The sequence below is a fragment of the Acinonyx jubatus genome, chromosome C1 (assembly GCF_027475565.1).
Source record: "Acinonyx jubatus isolate Ajub_Pintada_27869175 chromosome C1, VMU_Ajub_asm_v1.0, whole genome shotgun sequence".
Lineage (NCBI taxonomy): Eukaryota > Metazoa > Chordata > Mammalia > Carnivora > Felidae > Acinonyx > Acinonyx jubatus.
The window spans coordinates 151,578,865-151,592,972 of NC_069381.1; the positions used below are offsets into that span (position 1 = coordinate 151,578,865).

Sequence of the window (14,108 nt, forward strand, 5' to 3'; positions counted from 1 at the left end):
ATTAATCTTCCTTAATTGTGAATAATTTCTCAGGAACATGAATGTAATGGTAACCTTGGTCCTCTAAAATGCATGTCAAATGCTTGAAAAGACTGTACATACATAAAATATCCACTGACTACTTAATTTTGTGACTTTATTTAGTCATCAACTTAACAAGATACATTGGTTATGCACTCATCATTTAAGATACTCACTGAGGGAAATACAAAAATTCATAATGCAATGTTCTTCCTCAGTTAATGAATACTTCCCTTCATTCCCCTTTAACTCATTCTCCAGGCTCATCCTACCCAAGGGAAATCCATAGTTGGCAGTACAGTTTACTCAAGAAGGTGGACGTGAATTAATATTAATTGAGGATGTACTTAACTGTATTCTGGGAGCTATCCTATGATATCTCAATCTTCATAATAACACTCAAGAGTTACTGTCACCATTTAATACATTAGGAAAGTTAAGCTCTGGGTGGTGGTGTAACTTGTCAAGCTTCCACAGATAGTAAGTGAAGAAGTTGAGATTTGCTGCCCATCCCTTTCATAGTGAACTGTCAGTGGCCTCAAATTCTTACCTGTGGAAGTACTTCTCAAAGACGTTTTGGAATATATGAACTTTAAATTGCCCTATTCCTTAGCGTAATTAAAATATTTGTCAGTCTGTCTATTGGTAGAGATTGGTCTCCTGGTTAACATATCCCCGAATAATGGTGAAGAGCCTAGGTTCCAAGGTCAGATAGCTGGTATTAGTCTTCTAGCCACTTCTACCTATTAGTTGGGTGACCCTAGGCAAGTTATTAACCTTTCTGCATTTCAGCTTTGATATCTATAAAATGTGGGTAATAACAGTAGTAACTACTCCACTGAATGATTGTGTGAACTAAATGAGATAAAATATGTAAGTCTTCTGGAAGAGAGCCTTACATATAATAAGTGTTCAATAAGTGGTCACTAATATTATCAGCTTATTATTATTGTAATTCATTGTCATTTAATAAAATGTAGGGAAATGTTAAAAGATGTCCGGCTTCCCTGAAAAAGGAAAGACTTGAGTGAAACCCAAAAGAATACACTAGGACAGAAGAGGGGAAAAGAGGAAGGAGGGTCGTAGAAAGCATAAAGGCAATAGCTGTACACCCACCTAATTCATAAATTTGTTATTCATTCTCTGCGTAAAATAGGCACACAAAAAAGTCTCATTTGCTTTGTCAAAGTTAGTGGGATTTCTGCATTATATCGATTTCCCCCCATATTTGAAATGAGCAGTTACACAAAAGAACTAGCTAGCCTACAAGGGAGGCCTCAGGCTGTTACATGGCTTGCCGTGATTCCCAGTTTTTTGAGTGGGAGCTGCTGCCACCTGCTGCCTCCACTGTTCTTACTGCAGTGAACATCGACTGGGAACAGAGCACCTGTCAAATTCCAACGTTAACATGGAAAAATACATAGTTTGTCCATGGTCTTGAAAAAATGATGTAGAAAAGCAGCACTAAAAATTACAGAAACTTGGGGGTGCCTGGGTGGCTCAGTTGGTTAAGCGTCCGACTTCAGTTCAGGTCATGATCTCGCGGCTCGTGAGTTGGAGTCGGGCTCTGTGCTGACAGCTTGGAGCCTGGAGCCTGCTTCAGATTCTGGGTCTCCCTCTCTCTGCCCCTTCCCTGCTCATGCTCTGTCTTCTCTCTATCTCTCTCAAAAATACATAAACATTAAAAAATTTTTAAACCAACAAAAATTACAGAAACTTGGAAGATTTTAAACTTTTTAATAGGTTTTAAAATATCTACTTTCTCTTGCTGTATTTGCACATGGATAATACAACTCATTTTTCCCTTCAGTACAGATTATGGTACTGTTCTACTTTTTATTTCTTTTATTGGTAATAAAAAGGTAGGAGTTTGATTTTCATTCTTCTTCCTCCACTTAAGTTTTTAAAATCTTTCCTCGTCCATATGTTTCATTGAATATATTCTTAGATAAGATGGAGTGTGAAACAGTACAAAGAGACAATTTTGATTTTTTTGTATTCAGCTTAGTGATGTTGATTTCATAAGATGAAAAATACCAAAAAAAGATGTTACTGATAGAATGCATGTGTGTCCAAATCTAGGTAAAGAGAAAGAAAGAGGCATTAAATATAGCTTTCCAATCTTTTATAAAAGAGCCTGAAATTAGTTCCAGAATCAACCAGCTATAGACACATGTACGTGCAAGTGAGAGGCAGGGAGAGGGAGAGAAAGTTTCTCAGTATATTTTGAGATTTCTGAAAACTTGATACCCATCGTGATTGAGAAAATGAAGTTATAAACTGTTCTGATTTTAGACTAGAGATGCTGAAATACAAAATGAAATATTATCAAATGTAACAAGCAATGTATAAGAAAAAATCCTGAGTAGGCAGAGTTTTTCAAATAAATGCAAGGGTTGTTCAATAACAAAAATCTATTAATGTAATTCATCTCATCAACAGATTAATGGAAGAAGAAAGCTTATGAGCATTTCAGAATCTGTAGAAAAGCCTACAATCCAGTATTTCATTTGAAAAATATGCTAAGCAAACTATTAATAAAATAGAACCTCCTTAACCTGATAGGAATACCTACCAAAATCTATAGCAAATGACACACTTAAAAGTGAATATTTAGAAATATTATAATTAAAGGTGAAAACCAAGTAAAGATCTTTACTATCACTGCCTCTGGACTATATTCCTAGAATTTCTAGCTAATGCAATAAAACAAGAAGTCATAAGATATGTAATCATTGGAAACGGATAAATTATTTGTACCCAATAGAATTGTGTACACAGAAAACTCAGGGGAATTTACTGACAACCTGTTGAAATTAATAAGAGTATTCAGCAAGGTCACTGGATATAGGCTTGATACACGAAAATCAATAGGGTTGATGTACATAAATAAGCAAGTAAAATATTTTTTAAAAGGCAGTGTCAATAAAAACACTACATATTTTAGAAGATATGCATAACCTTAATGGCATGACATAATTTTAAGGAAAGATACAAATCAATGGAGAGATGTACTGTATCCATATATACGAATAAGAGGACTCAATATCATGTAGATGTCAGTTCTCCCCCAAATTAATATTTAAATTTAAAGAATAAAATATGATATTCAAGGAGGAAATAATTTTTTAAAAAACCCATAAAAGCAACGTAAAGATTGGTAAACATGAGAATGTTTGTATAATAAAATAATCCATATACAAAGTTAAAATATAAAGATAAGCTAAACACTTGGAAACAAGATTTGTTGTGTATATAAGACATTCCAATAAGCAATGAACAACAGTCAATTGACAGAAAAGAAAATGAGAATAATTATGCTACAAGTTGCTCACTTTCCTTAATAATCAAAGAAACTCAAATAAAATCCATACAAACAGGCATTTCACACTTAATTCAACCATAGAAATGTTGATAAATTGCTGGGAAAGGACAACTTGCAATTATTATGGAGAGAACTGTAAATTGTAAAACACTTTGGAGAAGAGTTTGATAATATCTAGTAAAGCTGAAGGCACTCAAAACTTGTGAGCAAACAATTACATTTCTACGTATATGACCTAGGCTAGGAAAGTGCACACATGCACACACACAAAAATATGGATAAGGATGTTCACTACTACGTTGTTTATATTACCCAAACTTTGGAAACTCTCTCAATTTCAAGCAATAAAATTGATAAATAAATCCATAACTAAAATATGACATAAACAAAATTGTGTGCTATAAGAACAATGAAAAAGAGTCACTCAGTACTAACTGTATCAAAATGGAAATATATGAAAAATAATACTGAAGGAAAAATCATGAATTATAGAAGAGAATGTGCAATATTTTTACCATAGTGGTTATTTAAAAAAAAAATTTTTTTAACGTTTATTTATTTTTGAGACAGAGAGAGACAGAGCATGAATGGAGGAGGGTCAGAGAGAGGGAGACACAGAATCTGAAACAGGCTCCAGGCTCTGAGCTGTCAGCACAGAGCCCGACATGGGGCTCGAACTCACGGACCGTGAGGTCATGACCTGAGCCGAAGTCGGACGCTTAACCGACTGAGCCACCCAGGCGCCCCTACCATAGTGGTTATTTATATATATATTTTACAAACATACTAATCAATACTAGATATTATTGTCAATACATAAATGCATAATAAAGTATAAAAGCATAAACAGGAATGATTTAAACCAACTTAAGAATAATAGCTATCTCTAGAGAAAGAGAAATGAATTGACTTTTAAATAGGATAGTCTATTGCTGGCAAATATTGGCAATAAATATAGAAAATTATTTCAAAAGAATCTAGCCCAATTTCCTGCTTCCCAAACTTTGTATGATTATACAATATTTACTGCATAAAACCTTTCTGGATCTGAACCTAATTTTTAACCATAAATTTCCACAAATATTCTACAACTGAAACTACATTCTTCCTGTTTTCCAGTCACTCATTCAATTCATTCAATTTTCAACAAGTATTTATTGGCCACTACCTAGGTAGCAATTACTGTTTTAAATTGCTGGGGATCGTGCAGAAAAAAAAAAAAGATGAAAGAAGTCATCTTGGTCTATATTCTATATCACAATTTAGAACAGCACTATATAATAGTGCTTTCCATGATGACAGAAATGTTCTATATCTGTGCTGTCCAATATGGTTACTACTAACCACATGTGGCTATTGAGACTTTGAAATTATGGCTAGTATGACAGAGGAATTAGTTTTCAATTTATTTAATTTTATGTAATTTAAATGAATAGCTACATGTGGCTAGTTGCTACTATATTGGGCAATACAGATCTAGAAGGAGTCATATTGATAACTTTTGTTCAGAGACGTAATTATTTTCTAATTTCTAAAAGAATTAAAGAAATTACCCAAAGAGGTTTAATTTTTTTTCCTATAGTGTAGCTTACGTTGTAAATTTCAGCTATTATTTACCACTTGAATTTTCTGAAAGGCAAGTAGAATGGAAGAATTGAATATAACAATAAACAGAAAGAGTACTTTTTTTAACATATAAAGAATCATGGATATCAGAGAGTCTTCAAAATAAAGCAAAAAGCAAAAGCAAAAAAAAAAAAAACCCAACAAACAAATTAAAATTGTTATCATGAATACAGACATGGCAGAAAAGATATAGTATATTGTAGTCATGCTGAAATACTATGAAATGTGAATCAATGAAGTGAAATTTAATTTGTTATTACAAAATGATTACAGGATTCCTTTTTTTATTAAAATTTTTTTAAATCTTTATTTCTGAGAGAGAGAATGAGAGAGAGAGAGAGACAGAGCATGAGCAGGGGAGGGGCAGAGAGAGAGGGAGACACAGAATCCGAAACAGGCTCCAGGCTCTGAGCTGTCAGCACAGAGCCCAACACAGGGCTTGAACTCGTGAACTGCTAGATCATGACCTGAGCCAAAGTTGGATGCCCAGCCAACTGAGCCACCCAGGCACCCCTCCTTTTTCTTTCTTGAATTTTAAAGTATAATTCACAATAAATTACCTGTCAACTGGGAATGGCTTTCAAATGATCATTCAAATTCAAACATATTAATTAACATACAACTCTTCTAGAATATTTATTTTGTACAAAAGGAGGCAAGTCTTCTTCTGAAGAAATCCCCAAATAAGAACTACTCCCCAGTTGTCTTTGGTTTAGATTCTTCTATTGCTACTGTTGAAGTTTATTTCCCTGAGGAACTGAAACCAACTGCATTCACTGGTGTGTGTCTAGAGTTTGCAATGGAAGCCAATAGTTCTGAAATTAGTCCACCGAGGTCGATAGCGTCTCTTCAGTAAGTGTTATTGTTACCTGCTGATGAATGGACTAGCTTTTTACCTCTATTTGGCTCCTACCTGCTTCTTTTATTTACTGTGATTATTTTCTGGCTACAGACCAAACTGTGGTTAATACTAATAAGGGACAACTAAAACAACAATGAACTTAATTTCCTCTATGAAGGACAACCTTCCTCACAGCTGAGAAAAACCATATGGAATACAGAAAGCTGTAATGGAAAAAAATACGGGCTTTGAGGTCAGACAAACCTGGATTTAAATTTTAGCATTATGATATACTAGCAGAGTGCCTTAGGGCAGATTACTTAATGACACTGGTCACAATTTTGTCTGCACATTATTAATAATTCTCCACATTATTATTATTAATAATAATTCTCCACATTACTAATAATTCTATTTACATATCTGGCACAGGGTTAAATAAGAAAATGAATGAGTGTGTTATATAGTGGGCAATCAGTATTGGATAAGACCTCCTTCCCACTCTTTCTCCCTTTCCTTGTGTTATAATTAAAGTAACAATGCATGTCTTAGTCTGGCTGTAAGAACCTGCAAATACATGAAATGCAATCTTCATCATAGTATTCATAATTCCTTCAGAGAATAAAGGGACCTTGAGGAGGTTGAGCTATTTTATTTAAAATAAGTGAATGATTAATCTTGAGAATAGACACATATGCTACCAAATAGGCAGCCATTTGGTTGATAATGATGAAAAGGCTCATTTATGCTTTGGATATTCACAGTAAATATTCAGTATTCTATCCCATATACTGATTTTCTGCACAACTGCATCTGTCAAACTGGTGCACCTTCCAGCTGCCTAAGGCCATTTTAGACAATCTCAGGGTACGTGGGGCTGCTCACCTTACTCCAGGGTTTATATCTTAGTGCAGCCATCAGTCTCCCCAGCTGAGCTGGGGCTCTGTGTTGATATGATAAATTTTGCTACAGTGGTGTGGAGACTACCACCAATGGAAGATAATTAAACGTTTGAATAAAAGAGGGCATTCATTAAACCTGAAGATATGTGACATCTAAGATGAGTAGAGAGGCAAACTGCCTGATTATTTAATTACTGGATAATATCTTAGACTAATCGCTTAAAAGAAGAAAAAAACAGTTAAAAATTAACCTTTTGCATTTTAAAGCTTCTATCTACACATACATGCACGCATGAACACGTACACAAATTAAGGGTTATTCTTACTATTTTTTTGTTATTTCAATTTCAAATTATAGAAAGGGTTTATTCTGTCCATATTACTAAAAGTTCTTCCTTTTGTATTTTACCACAAAGATTATAAAAGAATATAGTTATATTTTATCATTGGCATTGAGAAAATAGAAGTACAGTGACATTTAAGTTTATTTCTTGAACACTTACCACTACCTTCTTAGAGACAGTCAGAGGCTACCTACCTGAACAGGAAACTTAAGAGTTTCACTTTGTGGAATTACTTGGGGGACCTGCATTTTGTTTTAATAAGGTGAAATGGCCTTATACGTATTATAAACTCTTGAGGCATATGTGTGTGTGTGTGTGTGTGTGTGTGTGTGTGTGTGTGTGTGTGTGTAATAGTTTTTGGAAGCAATAGGAAATAGATCTCTCACAATTTTTACCATATTGAATACACAGTAACTTTTGCTGAATGCATACATGACAGGCAGAAATAATCAATTCCCAATTTTGGGTGCTAGAGAAATACCCAGTAAAACAAGATAAAATCCTAGTCATTGTTTTTCACAGCTATCTCTTCCCAAAGCTATAAGTTAATTGCCAATACATACGATAGTTGTTCTTTCTTTTATTTCCTAGTCTCTTGATCAGGAACAGCATAATAGAAGCTGTAAACTAAGAGATAGGGAAGGGGATTAGATAATCCAGTAACTGGATACATTTCGAGATGGGACTTTCTAACCATCCCCTACCTGTACACCTGTATGGTAAGGTCTACTCCCTTCATGGCATAGTTGCAAGCCCCACAAAAAAGGAAATATACCTTCTTTCTCTCCTCAGACCTTATGAAAATGATATTAAAGGAATTTAAAATGGGAATAAATTCATGGGGGAGGGGATAATGGAAAAGAGACATCAGTGGAGAAGACATTTTGAGAACAAGAAAGCAGATGCTTACGTGGTTAGCTGCTGAGAATGGAAGAAGTAACAACCACAGAGAGAGAGCTAATGATGAAAAAGAGCTGATTCCTTTTGCAAAACTTGTGTGTGTGTAAGACTCAGAGACAACAGAAAGCTATGTGGGGTGCCCTGGAAAATGGAGAAAATAAAGAAAAATGAAAGATATGAGATCCTGGATATAAGGCATCTAACACAAAAAAGAGGATGACAGTGGGGCTGCAAACAGAAATCAATCCATTCAGAAAGGAGCAACGGGGTGGAAGGCTAGAAGGCTCTGAGTGGGAGGTCTCCAGGAAAAAATAAATAAATAAATCGGTAGATTATCTAACATGTTTGAGCATTTGAAGAAAGAGTAACAAAATGATCAAAATCAAAAGCTAAACTAGGACAAAATATTTGCAAAAGACACATCTCATGAAATACTGTTATCCAAAACACACAAAGAACACTTAAAACTCAAGAACACAAATAATCCAATTAAAAATGGGCCATAGAGCTTAACAGACCCCTCACCAAAGAATACATACAGATGGTAAATAAGTATATGAAAAGATGCACCACATCATATATCATCAAGGAAATGCAAATTAAAACGATAACGAGACACCACAACACACTCACCAGAATGGCCAAAATCCAGAACACTGACAACCCCAAATGCTGGTGAGGATGTGGAGCAACAGGGACTCGTTCATTGCTGGAGGGAATGCAAAATCACGCAGCCACTTTGGAAGACAGTTTGATGGCTTCTTACAAAACTAACATACTCGAAATCTACAACCCAACAATTGAGTTATGTGTTATTTACCCAAAGGATTTGAAAACTTCTGTTCATACAAAACCTGCAAACGATGTTTGTACCAGCTTTGCTCATAACTGCCACAACTTGAAAGCAACCAAGATGTCCTTCAGTAGGTGAGCAGATAAATTGTGGAACATCCAAACAATAGAGTATTACTCAGTGCTAAAAAGAAATGAGCTACCAACCCATGAAAAGGCATGGAAAAATCCAAAATGCATATTGGTAAGTGAAAGAAGCCAATCTGAAAAGGCTATACACATATTGTATGATTCTATATTTCATTATGGAAAAGGCAAAACTATGGAGACAAGAAAGATCAGTGGTTGGTTGGTGTTGGAAGGTTAGGGGAAGGGGTGAATAGGTGGAGCACAGAGGATTTTGGGGGCAGTGAAAATACTCTGCATGATAATACGATGGGTACATGAGACTATACATTTGTGCAAATCCACAGAATGTACAACACCAAAAGTGAACTCTGATAGAAACTATAGGCCTTGATGATTATGATGTACTAATCTGGCTCCATCAATTGTAACCAATGTACTACTCTGATGGGGGGTGTGGACAAAGGGAGAGGCCACACATGTGTGTGGTTAGTGGGTATATAGAAAATCTCTGTACCTTCTTCTTAACTTTGCTGTGAACCTAAAACTGCCTCAAAAAACTCAAAGCCTTACCAAAAGAAAAAAAAAAAAAAAGCTAACTTGGACGTCCAGCTAAATCTGGTTAGAAACACAATCAAAAGCAAGTATTAATTCTGGGGGAAAAAAGTATACAAGAATAGAAATATAACTAATTTTAAACATGGTGTTATATCTCCATGTATTAGGATATGGTCAAAAGGAAAGATAACTTGAGAGAGATAAATCTTCATCTACTATATAGGCAAAGAGTGAGAATCCAGAAATAAGTTACAAGCACATTATGCAGAGGTAAAGATGTAAATGTCAAAAGATACAGATGAAATAGAAAAGGATTTGGTAAAAAGGTTTCTCTATTTCATTAAAAGCCATTTGTAATATTTGATTTTGTAAAAATATATGAATGTATTCTTTTAAGAAAAAATAAAACCAAATAACAGCACTACTGGGAAGAAGCAGGATCCTATAAAATGTCTTACAAAGTTTCAAATGGATCATGGCAACATAATGGAGGCTTACCATCAGGTTCAGAGGATTCAAGACATAATGCTTCAAGTGTTTTAATATATTTTTTTATTAACACAAATAGAGACTGGCTTATGGCAATTTGCAACCTTGGTACAGCAAATTACTTTCAAAACAATGACAGCTTCTCTTACTCCGAAAAAAGAAAAAAATCCAGTCAGATGCTTAATTATATTCTTTCTAGAAACGTTTTGTATGTGTGGAGGGGGATGGGAGTGGGGAGGGTCAGGGACATAAATTCACTTTGCAACATCATTTCCACTTGGATTCTTGGATTCAGACATTTCATCCTATTTTGAAAGGCAAGCTCCACCTTATCTTCACAACAGCTAAGCATTTATAAGGCAAAGCAGCAGAAAGCCGGTCCTATCCAATGTATCTCTAGTCTTCACAGACTTATGAAAACAAGCTTCAAGGGGATTGCTTCTGATCCTGAGCACATCACGCCTCTGATCGAGAGGATCAAACATGATACCTCTCTGTGGTACCTGCCCAAACTCTTTTCGGCTACACATAGGCATACAATCATACAATCTCAGCAGAGCCTGCTTTTCTGTTAAGAGATCCTTACATATTAACCTTGTTAGCCAGACACATCTGAGAGTTAAGTGCTCTGGCAGGCACACAAACAAAGGCTCCACATTTCCTGTCACACCACAAGCTATTAATGATATAGGCAGGTCTGCCCATTTCCCCAGCTTGGGCATCAGCTGACAGACAGCTCTCTGCCACCTCCTTGGTCCCAGCTCACATTTCTTCTGATTCTCTTCTGTAAACAATTGTGGTCTATGTGAACACACAAAGCTGTTCAGGAAAGTTCTTGGGAATCACTCTAAACATCAAAGCTGATCCTTTTTTAAAAAAACAAATTTTACCCCAAGCTGATCTTGAACTAAAATTTACATAAAACATTATGCTGATTTTTTTTGCCAAAATATAATTTTTATTTTTTATATGAATTATATGAAAGTTTGCACAACGTGGTACCATTAACATCACAAATACTTCTTGTTTTCCATTTGGGACGCCAATCACTTTTGATTCTTATTCTATTACCTACTTATTTCTTCTTTCCCACTATTGGCTCCAATTCCTCTGTGAACTCTTCAAAGTTGGTGTTAACTGTTTTTGTGAGTTGGGACTGAAAGGGCAGAGAGTGGGTGGGAGGGGACAGACTGAACTTTCGGGTAAAATGAAAACTTGTTAGTATTATGAGTGTTGTCTGGGTTCTCTACTTTGTTTTTCATGAAATGTTTTTAAATTAAAATATAACGTGGGTTCATATTAAAATAAAGGTAACTTCAGATGTGAGCTCCAGATAATTGTTTCCAGTGGGTTCCACTTGGGTTACGCCATTCTTCACCTTACACATTGTTCCTGTACAATCTTTGCCATACCAGACTCTCCCTAAACTCAACCTGCATTTCCAAAACACTGAATGACTTCTATTCCTTCATTTTCTTCCCCATTCCAAGAGCTACTCAAAATCAAGATATTAAAATATTAAACGTTTCCTATGATTTTCCCAGACCTGCTTCCTCTCTGAGTTAACAACTTAAAAGAAGCAAGCGTCCTTCCTCTGTGTTTCCATAACACCATGCTCATAATTCTATGAAATAGTCTATTGAGGTTATCTTTTATGTATTTGTCTTCCCTACCTCACTCCCCAATGAGTTATGTGAGACCTGCAGAAAGGAACTGTGCTATATTGATCTTCACAGACGTATATCCTAAAAAACTGACCCGGTAAGCGAATGCTTACTGACTGAACTGATTCTCCCATTTTCTCCTTTTGGTGGTGAGTTCTAGGCCATCTAACAGTCCGGTTGTCCAAGCTGGACACTCTGACATCAATCTCCTCTTCTTCCTCTTCTTCACTTCTACCAGCCTTTTTGTCTTTTGCCTGGATGCTTGCTATAGATAGACTCCTTCCGAGTCTTTGTACCTCTATCTATACTCATCTCTGCTGTAAGATTAGTCCATTGATAGGGAGACTTGCTGCAGTTGCTCCCTGCTGAAGAACCTCCAATGCCCCGTCAGCTAAACAGCAAATTCAAATTTCTTAACACTACACATGAAGCTTTCCTTACATGTTGGTCTCTGCCAGCCTGTCTATGGTCATTTATTTGCATAGCCTAGTCAAACTCTCAGCTCAGAATCACCAAGTCTAGTTACTTCCTAAACACAGAGGGCTACGTAGGTGGTGGAGATGGGAGAATGGGGGTCAGTGGATTAGGAAAGCACCATCTTCAGTAATTTTTCAAATGAGGTAACATGAGGTTACCTTAAGGATCTCTTAAGGTAACATGGAGACATGGCTGTTGTTAAAACTGTGATAAAATATATATTTGAGGAATGATTTAAAGCAACATAGAGTTTTTGGGAAAATTCTCAAGGGCAGCACTTTATTTTCCTTTGATAGTTCCCAGACCAGTGGCAGTATCCCTCCTAACCTTGAACTGCTTCTGCCATTCTACACATCACATGTTAAAGACATCACAGTTAAAGACATCACATGTCTGGGCCTCACACACTTCGGCCAATAGTAGCTTCCAACCTCTCCCCATTTTCCTTTTTGACCCAACTAACATTAGTACATTTTTTTTCAAGCAGGAGATCATATATTCTCTTATCTTGAAATATTATTACCTGCCTGCCCAGGTTAGGCTAAGGGCCCTGTCTCTGTTTCTAAGCTCTTTCCCATAATTCTACTCATCATTATATTGAAATTATCTTTCAAATGTCTGTTCTTGCCATCCATAAACTATAGGTATTTAAGGTCAGGGACTGTCCTTTCTTCATCTTTATAGCCTGAACACCTAGAAGAGAGACTGACATTAGCTAGACTTTTCATAAATGCTTGTCGACTGGAAGAACAGACTACTCTATTTTTGCCCTTTGTTTGTGAATCACACCACATGCCAGTCTGGCTTCTCACTGGAAATAACAGAGGGGTGAAAAACTCACTATGGCAGCCATTTAAAAAAATAATTGATGATGAGTAGAATACATTCTTAACACTGAGTAGCCTAAGCGGTTTCTCCAGCTCTGCTAGAGTGACTGGATGAATCTTTCCTGAGAATACATTGTCTTGCAGCTGTTTTTTCCTATTTTCATGTAGACTCAACTCAAACAATGGATCTACTTGTTGCTTCATGTGAGCAATCTGTCTGGCAAAATGTACCAGTTCTAACACTGCTGCAGAACTTGGAATCAAATGGTATTTTAGTAAATCAGTTAGCTAATTTTGCTGGCATGGAAGTAGGCTTAGGAAATTTTTCTTTGACAGGGAATGTTTTTGCATGAAATTTTTATTGTCTCATGATAATTTTTACTGGCTCATTACTTCAAAATTATAGTTAATCTCCAAATTGAAGCAATTAAAAGCAGAAGGCACAAAGTTTCATTCATTTATTCCACTAATCATTCAACACTCTTTTGCTGCAATTCTAATTCTGTGTTAGGTTTTGTGCTGAGTCATGGGTATATGATGTGAAAAGAGCTAATGCAATCCTGTTCTCATGGAGCTTGCAATTATGGGAAAGGGATAAAATACACAAGAAAACATAAAATATGAATAAAGATAATTTAACATATAGTGTGATTATTTCATTCCTATGCACGGATCCCTTCGTACTTTCCATGGAGAAACTTCTAAATATAACCAACTAAAATATTCATGTTCTGAACATACCTTTGTCTACCACACTTTCAGATAATAATCTCATCTCTGAAAAAATATGGGCATGCACATTCAAATGCCCTTCTCTGGTCTTCAGAATGTATCCATATTTTACTCTCCATACTTGATCTTATTGTTTCAAGAGGAAGAAGCATCCCAGTTCCTCGTCAGGGATTACTCTATATTTTAAATTCCAACTTTTCAAGATCTCCTGGGGGACTTGGTTCCATTTTTTGGCTCGACCTGTAACATGCTCAATATCTCCCATTGTAAAAACAAAAATGTATCTGTTAGAGTTCTTCCTGTCTCAAGCTACTGTTTTGCCATGTTACTTTCATTCATTGATGCTCTTAAAAAACAAAAAGAGGTGGGTATGTATTTGCCCAATTCACTTCCCTACCATTCACTTGCATCTTACTTTATCTAACCTGATGTCCACTAATATCATTTGACTGATGTTCCTAATGGTTACCAGTAACCTCCTGTC

At 35.8% G+C, this 14,108-nt stretch overlaps 1 protein-coding gene across 1 annotated transcript in view; it reads right to left on the minus strand.

Annotated features, from left to right (window-relative positions):
- Positions 1-14,108, minus strand: part of SLC38A11 (solute carrier family 38 member 11) — a 57,588-nt gene that overhangs the window by 19,433 nt on the left and 24,047 nt on the right. The gene's annotated exons all lie outside the window — the stretch shown is intronic.